The sequence below is a fragment of the Delphinapterus leucas genome, chromosome 17 (assembly GCF_059928025.1).
Source record: "Delphinapterus leucas isolate spDelLeu-1000000601 "Yukka" chromosome 17, BTC_Dleu_Yukka2, whole genome shotgun sequence".
Taxonomy (NCBI): Eukaryota; Metazoa; Chordata; class Mammalia; order Artiodactyla; family Monodontidae; genus Delphinapterus; species Delphinapterus leucas.
In genome coordinates this window covers 69,499,373-69,515,452 of record NC_143145.1, presented here as the reverse complement: position 1 = coordinate 69,515,452, position 16,080 = coordinate 69,499,373, and positions in this window count along the sequence as shown.

The window sequence follows — 16,080 nt, the reverse complement described above, 5'->3', positions numbered from 1 at the left end:
GGAAAAATGCAAGTAACCAAAGGGTTTCTGGTTGCTTTCTTCCAGGTGCATCCGTGGAAATGCCTGCCGCGCAGGGATATTGCTGGAGTTGACCTTCCCGCGGCCCATTCTTTTGAGGACCCTTTGTTCAGTCCAAAATGGCAGAGAAGGCGCCCCCTGGCTTAAACAGGAAGACATCAAGGTCGACACTTTCTCTTCCACCGGAACCGGTGGACATCATTAGGAGCAAAACGTGCTCCCGTAGAGTGAAAATCAACGTGGGGGGCCTCAACCACGAGGTCCTGTGGAGAACGTTGGACCGGCTGCCCAGGACCCGCTTGGGGAAGCTCCGGGACTGTAACACGCACGAGAGCCTCCTGGAGGTGTGCGATGACTACAACCTGAACGAGAACGAGTATTTCTTCGATCGGCACCCTGGAGCCTTCACTTCCATTTTAAATTTCTACCGGACAGGGAAACTCCACATGATGGAAGAAATGTGCGCTCTCTCTTTCGGCCAAGAGCTTGATTACTGGGGGATCGATGAGATCTACTTAGAATCCTGTTGCCAAGCCAGGTATCATCAAAAGAAGGAGCAGATGAACGAAGAGCTGCGGCGGGAGGCGGAGACCATGCGCGAGCGGGAGGGAGAAGAGTTTGATAACACGTGCTGCCCTGAAAAGAGGAAGAAACTGTGGGACCTGCTGGAGAAGCCCAACTCGTCCGTGGCTGCAAAGGTATGAAAAGCAGAGCCTTGCTTGCTTTCCTGTGCGCCGTCCGAAAAGGTGGTACCTGTATTCTAGAGAGCGTGGTTTTCTTCGTGTAAGATGTTTGGGTAAGAGAACCCAGGATGGCTGTGCAGGGAGACATCCTTTCCAAGATCTTACGGAGTCAAGTCGAGTTATTCTTTCTGTTAAGGCATACGATGGCATTACTCTTTCCTAACTGTTATTATTATGTAGGCATAGACTAAGGCAGCAGGGCGATGAAGAGTTCGGGTCACCCTGGCGCTGCCTGGGGTTGGTGACTTGGAGGTTGAGGAGAGAGCACAGCTCAGATCCATCAGGCATGGAGTCTTGCAGGAAGGCCTGGGCTCCATCCCAAAGAGAAGCCAGGTGCTGTCATTGAAGGTGGAGGAGGTGCCTCCTGGTCTGGTTCTCTGGAGGTGCTGGGGAGACTGGAGAGCGTGGCCCCGTGTAGCACAGGGAGCTTGGGGCTCCACATATGAGGGAGGAGCTGCCTTACGAAGCAGTGTAGGGATGAATCAATGTCAGCGTGCGTCCATTGACCTCCCCTTGTGAGGTCTACTCTGACAGTGATGTTTCTGTCTGTTGGTGTATAAGTGTGTTCACAACGGAGGTATTCCCATATCTCAGAGTTCACAGAGTGTTTGCTGAACACGTAGGTCAATTCATATTTTTCCATTGGGCCTGCATACATCTAAATCTCAGAGTAAAATTTTTGGCCACTAATTTCAGTATTTAATTCAACGGCGTGACTCTGTTTATCTACTTTGATTTAGAGCTTTGAGGGTTAGTGCAAACTGATTTTCATCTCATATATTTAGTTCTTTATTTCAGTATGAATTGTAAGAAAAAAGCCAAAAGAGTCATCTGTAACTGTAGAAGCGCAGTATTGATACTTCATGCAGATTAGATGAAAATGGAATATGCAGTAGAGAAGAGAAAAGAGTGTGTTATCCTATAAATTCTTTGGATTACTGTTTTTTTCAATTGTCTTTTCTTATAAACAGTAAAGATTACAGAAATATAATTGATTCTCTGTGCTTTTTGACTGGAAATTAAAATTCTCCGCGATAGTCTGCACCATATAAATATTGTAGATAACCGGCTGAATGTAGACGATCATAAAGCTGCTTCTTACACAGATTGATATTTCTAGTTTTGCATCTTTTGACTCCTAAAGTCATTTTACTTTCTTGCCAGGATGTGGAGCTAAATGGAATAAAATGTTATTTCTGCTGTATGAAATGAGGAAATGCACATTTTGTGGCAAATGAAATATTTCAATTGGGTCTTTTTGTAGTTATGAATAATTTGTTTACTTTTGTTTCATCTGTAGGAAAGAGAGAGATGTGGGATTTGGTTGAGAAAGGTTACTGTTCTTTCCAATGTCAAGTGTTTAAGTTACACATTTGAGTTACTACTAAAAATATGGTGTGAATTTTGAAGCAGAATGAGATAAACCCTGGATTTAAGGGAGTGTTTTGGGTGTCAGATGAACTCTTTCGAGCTTTTAGGCAACTGAGGAATAAATCATTGTACCACGAGATGTTCCAGAGGGAGGTAACCAAATATGTAAAAATAACAGCTAAATCCAAGAAAATTTGAAAGGTTCACGTGATTTATTTGCTGATAACATTACTAACGCATACCTAAAATTAAGTATTGTTATAGAAAAAAATTTCAAACATATACATATTTTTTTCTGAAGAATTTCTGCTAAGGATGGGAAAAGGTCAATAATCTCATTTCCCAGATGAGGGAGTTCATTTAATCTCTAAATTTTAGACACAGGGCCATGTCTTTTTTTTTTTTTAACACCTTTATTGGAGTATAATTGCTTTACAATGGTGTGTTAGTTTCTGCTGTTTAACAAAGTGAATCAGCTATACCTATACATATATCCCCATATCCCCTCCCTCTTGTGTCTGCCTCCCACCCTCCCTATCCCACCCCTCTAGGTGGTCAGAAAGCATCGAGCTGATCTCCCTGTGCTATGCGGCTGCTTCCCACTAGCTATCTGTTTTACACTTGGTAGCATATATATGTCAATGCCACTCTCTCAGTTCGTCCCGGCTTACCCTTCCCCCTCCCCACGTCCTCAAGTCCATTCTCTACGTCTGCATCTTTATTCCTGTCCTGCCCCTAGGTTCATCAGAACAATTTTTTTTTTTTGGATTCCATGTATATGCGTTAGCGTACCGTATTTGTTTTTCTCTTTCTGACTTACTTCACTCTGTATGACAGACTCTAGGTCCATCCACCTCACTACAAATAGCTCAATTTCGTTTCTTTTTATGGCTGAGTAATATTCCATTGTATATATGTGCCACATCTTCTTTATCCACTCATCTGTCAATGGACACTTAGGTTGCTTCCATGTCCTGGCTATTGTAAATAGTGCTGCAATGCAGAGCCATGTCTTTATCTCTAAGAAGATGATGTTGATAATGGCCTGTTGTCAGTAATACACCACTATATACCCCTGTACATCAGACAGAGTATTTAAACTTGCTTCAAATTATGTTTGCAAATTATGTACAGATAAGATATCTACCTACAAACTGTACCCAGCAGCCAAGGACCTTGGTTTTGGAAACTTTTATGTAGTTATAAATAATAAATTTGGTTCCGTTGGTTCCGAATTATTAATCAAGCTACGGGAATCTCTGCTAACCTAGGCAGATTCTCTACTAAATTTCCATAAAGGATTTGTGTTTGTTTCTTTAAATGTCTACATTTCCCTCTCTGTTTGAATAGGGAACTATTACGCAAATTCTTTACATTTGATTACATGGTAGTTAAGTGAAAGCACTGTTCATTTGCCTGAGGTTTGGAGCCTTTTAAAAATAGCTCTGTGTGACGCCTTATGTAAACCACTACCTTTCCTATACTCTTCTCAAGTCATGTAACTTGTTATTTTTCGAGAATAATTATTGGTGTGGGGAGTGCTAATGCTATGTGTGTGTGAAAATGTGTGAATAGTATTTTTACAACTTAGGAAAAATTCATTTTGTCAAAGCTTCAGTTGGATGGTACTCTAGCCCTCACTATATTATGGGTACATCAGGATCCTGCTTGTGCTATGAAACTCTTGTGTAGGAATGCTTGGAATCTATGTGTTTTTTCTCACTTGCTTGGGAGGTAAGATATCTTTGGAGGAAAGTATCTGTTTACCTTGCCTTTTCAGTTATCACTTATTCAGTAATAATGGGTAATTCAGTTGAATGTATATAGATTGTTCTTTGTGTGCTATACACATTAGACCAGACGTGTAGAAACATACTCCCTTCTCTCCAGAATTTAAAAAATGCTCTCTTAGCTTAAACAGGGATTTCATATACTTGAAAATACTTGGTTTTTTTCTCTTTTGGTTTTTCTGTATTTTATAATTTATAATAGTTCTGTAATAAAATATAAATGTTGTGAGATTACTTGCCAAGTCCCTAGCATAGCAGAAAGCTGACCTTTTCTATCAAATATTCCACAGTAAATTAAAATATCTATTCACTGACATGGACTAAATGCTCAGTAATCTATTAAGTAATAATTGTTCAGCCCATGGTAGGTGTATCCACTGTGATATATGAAATTATTGCAAGGCCAACTGATCTGTCATACCATCTTTGGGTATGACCCTGACAATAGCAATTCAGCTCTTATAGAACATGCTCCTTGGTGTCATTTCTATTACTTGAACTTTCTAGTATATTAATAACTGAAAAAAATGCCAAATAAAGTTTAAAAGTGTGATATATTTAAAATGTCTCTGTTTAACAAATTAACATTTTTATACATTCACAGATTACCGTGCAATACAATTGTACTTTTCACAAAATGGTAACAGGACTAAGAGACGCTGGTAGTTTTCTGGGGTGTGGTGTGATCTAGTAATGGGACCTGAGTTTAAGTTTGTGGGATGGACTTTGTTTTTCAGTCCTCTGTATCTAGTGACTGTGTATTTTCCCTCATCTGGAGATAACGTACAAAGTGTACATTAGAGGCTATTTGTGAATGTGGGCCCAGCTAAATGGGCCTGGGGAATGGCTGGGACAAATCTCTAGTTTGCCATGACATGGAATTGCAGGCTCTGGGATGCCTGACCTAGGAACATGCAAGGGGAGGAGAACATGCATGGGCTTAACTGGCTGTCAGTTTCCTGCGCAGTTATTTGGAATTAGACTTGATCCGGTACCTCTTCCAGCCCAGGACAATTTAGTCAGCCTCTGAATTGGAAACATTTTCCTCTTTTCTTTGGCCTTTTCCCAAAGGAATGGCAGTAGCTATTCCCCTTTAGATACTGTGTAGAGCGACTCGGGTCTAAGAGGTGTTTGAAAGTGTTCATGTAAGGGAAACGTGTTCTACGGCAGGAGGGCTTATCAGCCTCTTGGATGAAAAATGACCAGGAAGAAGCACAGCCAACCTGAGAGCTGAATGGAACTAGACTCAGTACCCTACAGCGCCCTCACTAGGATATCTGAGGAAGGTCAAGAGCAAAGTCAGCGGGTCTTCAGACAAACCCAGTTAGGAATGGCTGAGCCCAGGAGGCAAACCTCAGTCCGGAAAGTAAGTGGACGTGGTGTGCAGGACAGTGCTGGCCAACAGGCCAACCCCAGGGGTCTGGTCAGGAAACCAGACTGTAAGCAGCCCTTATTTGAAAAGGACAGTATAAGGCGAAATCTGCAGAAGGACATTCCTGATCATCTGAGCCAGTACAGCTACAGGTACAGAGCGCCACCCAGCAGCCCTGTTGGGCAGGGTCCAGGGTCGATGGGGGCCACTATTGATTATCTGCTTCCCTCTCCAATTTCCCCATGTATCCACAGCTGTCACTCATTTAAGGGGTACATTTTTTCCCATTCTCTTCTTCTCCTCTCTTTCCCCACTCCCCTTTTCTCTCTCCGTCTCTCATCCTCAGGAAAATGGAAAGGATGATTGATTAGAGAATTATTAACTTTTTTCAGTAATGACCCACTAAGGAGAAAAATTAAGCTAAATTTAAATTCTCCCTAAAGAAAGAAACTGCATATGAAGGAATACGATTTTTGTCAGGTAGGGTGGATCTTGAAGGGCTACAAACTATTGAAATACCTAAGATTTTTTTCACCCCCTCCCGACAAGAACCAATTTTCTCCTCTTGGCAATGACACTGAAAACGCATAGAATGGAGGGAAGGGGGTGACCGTGTTTCCTGCATCGGCTCATGGGCTCCAAGGCATCCACATGGCCACCACCACTGGCAAGGTGCAGCACAGCCCTTAGAGCAGGCATGAGAAGGGTCCCAAGACCTCAGTCCTCCTTGAATCAAGAAGGAAGCTGGTGAGGGTGGACGTCTGTCCCTGGAGCTCCAGGTCTCTGAGGAGCCAGAGACCGAAGTCATGAGTTTCCTAGGGGATGGTGCCTATTCACTGGCCTTCGATGGTAGCCTTGAGAACCGTACTCTCTCTTCTGACGGAATTAGAGTGTGGGCCTTTCAAGTCATGGAAATAGTAGAAAGAAAATAAATCCAAATAAGACAAAACTCCTGTGTACTCTTCAAGAGGAAAGGAACGCTTAACACTCTGATTGTTTCTGGTATATGGATAAGTTACTCTCATGCTTTGAATGAAAAAAAGGAAGGTATGAGAACAGAGCCATAAATGATTTACTTTCAGTCCAAGAACAGAATTTTCACATGTTGTGTGTAAATGTACACACACACGCATAGTATATATATATATAGAGAGAGAGACATATATACACACATGTATGTAGTATATATATGTCTGTATATATATAGTCAAGTGGAACAACTCTGTCCATACAAAACCCTCAGTTTAGCTCTCTGATGACTTTCTTAGTGATTAATGATAACAGTAGCCATCAAAACCATGAACGGGCCCGCCGCAAAGTAAACAATGCAATGTGAGTGCACTCAGAAATCTCCCTACGTTGGGGCCCCTATGGGGACTGTACTCCATCTCTTACCTCGGATTGCCAGTGGCCTAATTAGTGTGCCACTCCTGCTGCTTTTGTGTTGAATGCTTACTGTTTTCCCTTCTTGGCCTTTCCTTTCTGTATCCCCACTGCACAGATTAGGTTTTCGTGCTTTTCCGATAACAGGGAACAAGGGTTCAGAGGTGCTCACAGGAGGTAACTTAACAGAACTTGGCCAGTCTGTGGAGGATTCACTTGGAGATATATTTTTCCTTTTTCAAAGAGGAAACCTGTAGATGAAGAGGTTGAAAGCCTTGAAGAAATTAGGTATAAGAAAATAAAACAGATAAGAGAGAAAATAACATTGGGTTTTGATGAAAATGTCTCAACTATTCCATTGTTTGGTTCCAGTGGTCCTATTTCTAGATCCGTGCTTCTTTGCTTTCCCCAAAGAACTGCCTTGAAAATGTACCACTCTCTGCCCTTTGGGCCTCATTTGATCAGGAAGAAAAGGGCAAGAAAAGAGGAAGAAATTGATAAAACGTTTACGTCCCATGTCCTTATACAGAGTGCCAGAAGTCGTGGTTTTGCTGAAAATACCCCAGTTAAAGTTATTAGACTTTTGTCCTCGTCTAATTATTTATAACATCTCCTTTCACTCTTAAAAAGTGCCCCAGTTTGGACAATAAACTATATGATCACCTTACATGTGAATATTTTTAAAAAAGAAATTACCCACGAATCATGTACTTTTCATTTCCTCTTTGCTTGTTGGTTACATCTGAAGAGGGCCAGTCTTAATCTTCAAGCAATTTTTTCATCTCTTCTGAAAAATCATTGGTTTCTATTAATATTAAAAAAAGACATTCAGATTTCTTTCAAGCTTGATTTTTAAACCTCAGTAAGTAATTATCATTTTCAAAGAAGAAAAAAAAACTAGGGACTTCTTTCTACATTATCTAATGTTATCACAAAACAGAGTACATTGGCAGTATTTAAATATTCTGATTTTGAAAATCCATGTACCCCGCTTTGGTTATTAACAGATTTGTTTTCTTTCAAGTGAGAGACTTTATAAAGTGACGGATGTACTATTTTAGGTAAGCATAAGTATTATGAATGTTTAACACTCTCTGCTTTGGAAGGCTCTAGAAGGGTTTGAATAATGTTTTAGATTAAGTGTTCATGTCTGAGCTTTATCTCCCATTTTAAAAAAAGAAGCAAAACAAATACTTTCCAAATGTGAAGAGTTTATAAGAAAGTTCCCATGGTGCCTTATGCCTTGACCTCAGAGAGCTTGCCCGTACTTTAACTTTTAAGCATTTACGCTGTCTAGTGGAACTTGGCCCTGGAAGTTTCATCTAATAAGTGTATGAAAGTAGTCTGTAACTGCTTTGATTACTCAAGGAGATGGGTAGTCTCTGCCTCATCCGTATGGATTTATATTGTTACTATTTAACTTTTCCCCCAGCATGTTAGGGTATTCAGGGTAGCTATCAATTAGTGCTGTGATATGGTACAGATAGAGCAGTTCGTTGCATTGGAACTGAACATGGGAAGATGCTACTTTGAATGTCGTTGATCTTTCCCCTTTTACTAGCATTGTTATATTTGACAAAAATATTTGTCGTATAGAATGAAAAGAAATAATCTCTTTCCAAAGAACTTGTTGATATAAGGTTGTTTATTATGGAATGTCAAATTAGCCAATTTTTATTGAATATTAAGTATTGCGTATAAAATATTGAACATTTATTGAATATTAAATATTGCATAAATCGGATCATCAAAAAGAAAAAAAATCCATTTATTTTTAACTCCGCTACACTCCCATCTTGTTCCACAAAAGAGGAAGCTCACTAGAAATACATATGCTAAGAATTCAAATAAAATAACAAAAAAAGAATTAAAAGCAAAAAATAGAACTAGAAGAAATATGTTTTAAATTGTCCCAGTAACACTAGGGAATGCTTCGTTTTCTGCAAAACGTTTTGCATAATTTTAATTAAAAAACGACAGTCTTAAAATTTAATAATAGAGTTGAAATTCATAAGCAAAATTTGTGTTCATGATTAGAAAACTTTGCCTGTCTGTTCTTAGAGAACCTTGTTTAGTGACTCAAGGTAAGACCCATTCTTAACACTGAGACTCTGTCTGCATACTCATGTGAATTGACCATTCTGACTGATAAGAAAGATATTTTCAAAATAATAAAGTTGATTCTAGATCAATTACTGGAATAAAAATTCCCTTTTGATCAAAATATGATTACATAGGGAAAAATAAACCCAACTGCTAATGTACCATTCATGAATTAACCATAGATTACAATAGATTTTTTTGACTTGGGCATTGATTTAGCATTGGTGGTTTTATTCTTTTTGAAACTAACCCTAGAGTTCCATGACATTCGATGATCTTTAATGTGCCGAGGCATAAGTCTGAATTCTGTATAATGTAAGGTTGGTCTGAGGCAACTAGTGACCTTTGATAGTGAGCTTAGCTGGCCACTTGGCACTGTTAATCTCTCCCAGTCTTTTTTTTCCTCTGATTGTCATATATACTCACTCTTATTAAGTTCCCATATTTTGTAGAGAAGATCATGTGGTATTGCAGAGATTCATACAGGACACCTCCTTCATTTAAAATATCCTATTTAAATATTCTAAGAATGATATGAGCTTTTAAGGCAGCAGTCAGCCTGGAAATTATTCTTGCCCACCGATAGCCTGGGTGGTCATTAAAACCCTTCCTGCCTCTGCAGTGGAGCTGAGAAGGATAAAGGAGTTCCCAGGTCATGGTCGCCAGCATGTTCCGCGGAGCATGTGGCTATTGGAGACAAACTGTACTTCCTGTATCTGTAACACTGTAGTTGATGATAACTTTATAGTTTACAGTCAGAACTTTGAAGAACTTCAGGAGTTGGAGACTTCTCTGCAGTTGCTCTGTCAGCTTTGATACACAGAAATAACCAATCTAGAATAAAACAGCTAGACATAGATCAGCTGGGAACAGAGAGCTATAGTGACAGGCAGTGGAAAAGTGGGAGAGGGAGATGTTTGCTCTCATCCCTCTAAAACTTTTCCAGGAGGCACTGAAAGCTAACATCAGAACTCTATCAGACTCTGCACCTGTGTATTATTTATTTGCAGCTGTGTATACATCTATGTTTAAGTTAACTCCTTAGCTAGTGCAGAAAATTAATGGATTTTTTTCCCTCTTAAATCATCCCCTTTAATGTCTTTATAAAACTTCTTTTTAATTAATTTATTTATAATTTATTTTTGACTGCGTTGGGTCTTTGTTGTTGTGCGCAGGCTTTCTCTAGTTGCGGCAAGTGGGGGCTACTCTTCGTTGCGGTGCGCGGGCTTCTCATTGCGGTGGCTTTTCTTGTTGCGGAGCATGGGCTCTAAGCGTGTGGGCTCAGGAATTGTGGCTCGCGGGTTTAGTTGTTCCACAGCATGTGGGATCTTCCCGGACCAGGGATTGAACCTGTGTCCCCTGCATTGGCAGGCGGATTCTAAACCACTGCGCCACCAGGGAAGTCCCTATAAAACTTTAAATGAAACAACTCTGGATATTACTAAGGACTGGTACCTGAAGTAGATAGATCCAGCTGATGTTTGTGGTCAAGTTTCTGTGTCTAGGGTGGGCAAACCAGGTAGTAGCAGCCTTTACCTAGTGGTACCTGAACTAGGTCTGTTCTTGAGAGTGTGTGTGTGTGTGTGTGTGTGTGTGTGTGTGTGTGAGAGAGAGAGAGAGAGAGAGAGAGAGAGAGTTACTCATATACACTGCCACCTCTCCATTAGAGCATACTATATAATAAAAAACCACCTGCACAAAAATGCAATGAACTTCAATCTGTATTTGGTAACTTAGGGTAGGTGTAACTTGTCATCCAAATAAGACAGCTCATTCAGAATATAAACTTTTATGATAACCTGATTGGGCATGAAGTTCATGGAAAGTGTCCTAATGGTCCAAGAATAGCAGGAAGAAGTATTTCCATCACTGTCCCAGGATTTTGTTTCAGGCTGCTAGAGGTCATTGCCACCCTGGATTTCATGCTTTTGCTTATGTCTTGTTGAGTCACTCTCAACACAACAAGTGTTGAATGCTACTTTAAATAGCTTCTCAAGCCTGCGCCACAGCAGTGCCAAGGACAGCCAAGTAATCCCAGCGCAGCGCTGAACGGGGTTGCTTGATTGGAGCATCCTTCACTGCAGGCCAACCTCAGGATATTTGCATATGAATGAAAGATCTTCCGACCTTCTGATCATTGTTTTATTTTGAATTAATATAAAACCTAGAGTGTGGTTTTGGATATTGATGTGCAGTTTTCTTGTCTGGTGTCATCTAAATTAAATCCACAGCCAAATGTGTTCCTCAAATTAGTTTTTTTTTCAAACATTCATATTTTAGTTTATATCTTAGAGTTACCACTAAGACTCTGGCAACATTTTGTAAAGGACTATCTAACTTATACATTGGTATCCAAACAGACTTTGGTTGAATTGGAAAATAAATCAATGCCACTATCTATGAAGTGTAGCAACAGATTTGTGCTATGATAAATTAAATGTATTTCATTAATCCAATGGAAAATTTCACTTTGGGAAACTAGCAGAGACCTGCATAATATCTTTAAGGTAAGCATCCTGTTCTACTTCAGTGCAGTTTTTAGTTTAAAGGCAGAAAAATATTGATAGACAGTCTTGTTTTTCAGAAGGTGATAATTTGCTCTGCTGTAGATGGAATGAACTACCTATGCAATGAAAGAAAATATGAAACAGTAAGCTAGAATCTAGGATAACGTGAATTTGCTCTTACATATTTGCTATGTAAAAAAGCTAGCACATTTTATTATATTTCTTAAATGAATTCTGCAGGTGTGAAAATTATTGTATGTTATAAGTAAAGTAATTGCATTATGCGTAATATTAAAATTCAAAGCAAAGATCTGCTTTAAGCACTGGTATTTATTTTTCAAACTCTTGCTCATGAACCATTATAAATATTTTCAATTGCATGGCATGTTTACAAAGTGCTAATCACCTACACTTCTTTTTTCAAAGTTTTGTGTGTAGATTATGCATGAGATAGCTTAAAGGGGAGCAAACTGTTTTGATAGGCATATTTTTTGTTTATTTGTTTGTTTGTTTTGCGGTACGCGGGCCTCTCACTGTTGTGGCCTCTCCCGTTGCGGAGCAACAGGCTCCGGACGCGCAGGCTCAGAGGCCATGGCTCACGGGCGCAGCCGCTTCGCGGCACGTGGGATCTTCCGAGACCGGGGCACGAACCCGTGTCCCCTGCATCGGCAGGCGGACTCTCAACCACTGCGCCACCAGGGAAGCCTGATAGGCATATTTTAACATTATATCGGGTATGTTTACGTGCTCAAAAAAAAAGAAATGGTATATTACTTTGGGTTCTGCAAAAATTGCTTTGGGTTCTGTGTTTCACTGTCTTTGTTAAGTTATCCGGCAAATGCCAAAGTGTTGATGAACTTTTCTACCCAGTTGCCCTTCGAGGCATACATCTGAAACTGAGTCCCAAGATCAGATGACAGTCTCTGCCATTTTTCGGACATTCTGACCTGGCTGTGATGGGGTGGCCACGGTGTAATTTTAGTTCAGAAAAACATTCTCCGAGGTGCCACGTTGCCACCAGTGGGTACTTTGAAAATATCCAAATGCCTTTCTTATTGCAGCTCAGCCCACATGAAGAAATGCCTTTATTACTTCCTTCCAGCTCTTATTTCCTCTCTGTCTCAGGAGGCTCACCTTCCTCTCGTCCTCTTTGCTACCTACCTGCTTCTCAGCCCCTTTACCTGGGTCAGCACTTCCACACGAATATAGAAGAAACCCTATCCCCCTGCCTACTCCATGTACAGCCCTGCAGGTCCCCTCCAGAGTCCTGCTCATCAAGGCCTGTTTTGGTGACACCTTATTGAGCAACTCTTGGTTTCCATTTAATTTCCTTGTCTCCGTCTGGATTTCACGTTTGTCTTTAGCCTGGCTCTACATCTTTTCATGAGATGATGTCTACCAGATTTCAGTGAGATTGGATGTAGTGAAGAGTCCAGATGAGAGAAGGGAGAGCAACCTAAAAAATCCAGACTTCATTTTGTCTTTAATTTATAAACAGGCATTTGTGTTCCTTTATCCTAAAGCATCAGAGCCTGAGAGTAGGTAGACTTTTTTCTTCTCGACTCTTTAAAAGCAGTGTCTAAATAGTACTTTTTCTTTGTTTGAGAGAATCTGATTCTTCACCCACCCTATGCCCTCTCTTAATCCATGAGCTCTGCCTGTGCAAGTGAAGCTGTTTCTTCTTTCCACTCCCTCATAATAGTCACTATATGCAGAGCTTTCTGTTTTGAGCAGAAATTTAACTCTGGGGAAAGAGACTGTGGTTAATGGATACCTGCTACAGTCACAGATGCTTTTCACAAGGCTATATTAGCTTCTGTTTGCAAAGTCCTCTGTGGGGTCTAGCTATAACTTCCTAATATCATCAGTGTTCCTGCCACCCTTTTACTCTGTCTCTTATCCTGAGCCATTTTTTTTCTAAGAATATTGCTACCTTCACAACCTGGAAAAAATGAACCTCATTCCCTGAAGTCCAGAGTCATGACGTGGAGACCACATTTTCTTGTCCCTTCAGTAATTAGGATGACCTTCCTGAAAGGGCAGGAGGGAAAGAGTTTATATTGGGTGTCTGTTGTGTGTCATACACCGAACTTGGGGATTTTTCACGTTGACCGCTTACAGCAGAGGTCGGCAAACGTTTTCTGTAAAGGGCCAGATAGTAAATCTTTTCAGCTTGGGAGGCCATACAGCCTCTGTCACAACTACTCAACTCTTTCTAGTGTGAAAGCAGCCAGACAACACGTAAAGAAATGGGTGTGTCTGGGTTCCAGTAAAACTCGACAGTGGGCTGGATTTGGCCCATGGGCCATGGTTTGCCTACCGCTACTTTATATCAACGCCGTGAAAAGACATCGTAATCCCATTATACAGTTAAGAGGGCTGAAACCCAGAAATATCAAATTTGTGTCTCTTGTCCCTCACTAAGTGGCACACTGGGATCTGTATCCATTCCGTCGGAAACCTGGCTTTCCCATAGCTCTTCTTCCTGTCCAGTTGTATTTCTCATTCCTTTCTCATCATTGCCCAGTGTTCTTGTCACTGCCCAAGAGTCATTGAAGCCTTTGGTTTATGACCAAAAATCATCTTCCTACTGTATCCCTTGGGTGTCACGCAGGACAACTACGCAGCATTCAGTTCCAGCTCAAATTTTCCCCATCTTGAGCTCACTTAGCACAGGGAGGAAACTACCTTTGGAATCTTGAATGCTGATTACAACCATGGAGGCTTCCTTTTCCCACTGAATGTATACTTGGTCCCTGCTGCAAGCTCTTTCACCTTTACTTATCCCATGTTTTTTGTTTTTTTAAAAAATTTTTATTTTATTATTTTATTTTACTTTTATTTTATTTTTTCCTATTCCATCGGGACCACTGGATCCACTGCCCTGGTCCAGGCCTTGATCGTCTCTTACTTGGATTGTGGCTGTGTCACTAACTGGACTTTCTCACTTCATTTTCCTCCCCGTTCTCACCTATTCTTCATGTAGCCAACAGAATTACCTTGAAAAAACATGCCTCTGATTGGGCCAGTTCTGAACTCTAAACCTCAGTGATTTCCCGTTGCCTGCACCCTAGTTCAGACTCCTTAGCGTCGCGTTTAAGACTCTTCCTATCCAACCTTCCTATCCAGCCACATGCCTTACCATACCTTGTGCTCCTGGCAACCATTCCTGAAGACAGGGCTCTAGTCTAAGACAGGTATTTACTGCACTCAACAAGCAATCCATCCATCCAGGGGGGGATACCTTTTTTCTCATTTGCACAGGGTGCCTTGCAAACTGGCTACAACTACACCTGCACACACTTGGCATGCTCCTGTGGCCACCACTGCTTTCCTCATCTGGAATGCCCTTTGCCCCTTCTCCGTTCTTCTTTGTGTCTCAGCTCAGATGACCCTCTGCTGTGATGTCCATCTGATTCTCCCCTGTGTTTTCCCCTAGCTCTTTCTTTATACTTGTAATCTAGAGATTCTATCTCTGCCTGTCACCTCCTCAGCTAGGTTGTCACACTTGAGGGATCAGACTACAAACCTTCATCTTCAGTTCCTGACACCTAGCACTGTTCCTGGCCACTCCGTTCCTGCCAGCAAATGGCACTGAAGGGCAGACATAACGGCAAGACCAGATGTTTCATAGTATTTCTATTTCTTTATGAAGATTAAACAACGTAGGTAGAGGTTGAGGATCTCATCCCAGGGATTAGACCTGGATGATGCTGTTTGTTTTAGGCAGTTCAAGGAAGCTGGCTATATTACCCATTTTAAATGACTTTATGTTTTTGAAATAGGCTGACAGCCATAGATGTGGTTTTTCCATTTTTACTTTGTATAAATCCTCCATCTAGAGTAGCATGTAGGCTGCTCTGTACGCCACCGAGTTTACGCAAAGGAAGGCATCAGGTACTGCTGCAAGGCAAGCTTTCAGAGGCTTTGCTTTGCTAGGATTGCTCATTTCATCTGAACTGCAGGTTCTGGAAACTCTTAGCCTGTGTGTGAACCAGGGGAGGAGGGCTGGATCTGGCCCCCAAGGGACGGGCAGTCCTTCCGTGCCCTCTAGAAGGTGGATGGATCCTTTCATTGCATTCAGTCAGCCTCCCTCTGGAGGACCTTGGGCCCAAGTTGTGTTATCCCATTACTCAGGAAAGTCACGAATGTGGATAATTCCAAGATTTGAGTTAAGACAGATCTCCAATATGATGTCTTTTTGTAGGAATACGAAGAGAGTCTGAAAAAATAAATTCTTAATGGCATGATGTAAAAAAGGGAGATCAGGAATCTTTGTTTTTACTACAAGAGCTAAAAGAATCATAATGGTGTCAACTTAGGGGAGAACTTACTTTTATTTGTAATCCAAAAAGATATTTCCTGGAAACTTCTAGTTTGAGGGTTTTTAAAGATAGAAATGAGGCATTCTTTTTTGTCTCAAAATTGCTTGCTATCAGCATGCCACTTGGTCATCAGGCATGTTCAGATATTATTCTGATATTTCACCGTACTGATGGGATTTTCTCATTTGATTTTTTAGAAAGAGCCTTTTAAAATTCCCTGGCCTCTTAGGAAGTAGTTTTGACATGTTTCAATTTAGTAATTCATAAAACGATTGGTTGAAGAGCTACCTTGTATATAAGAAACTTTTAAGCCTTATATATGTCTTCTAAGAATTTTAATGAGATAGCTGCTAAAAGTAAATTTGTTTTCATTTGTTAACTCCTTTGACTTTATCACATCTCAGTTTTTAAGAGCTTTTAGTAGCATTGTATTATAATTTAATTCTGCAATTCCACTGCAAAAAGAAA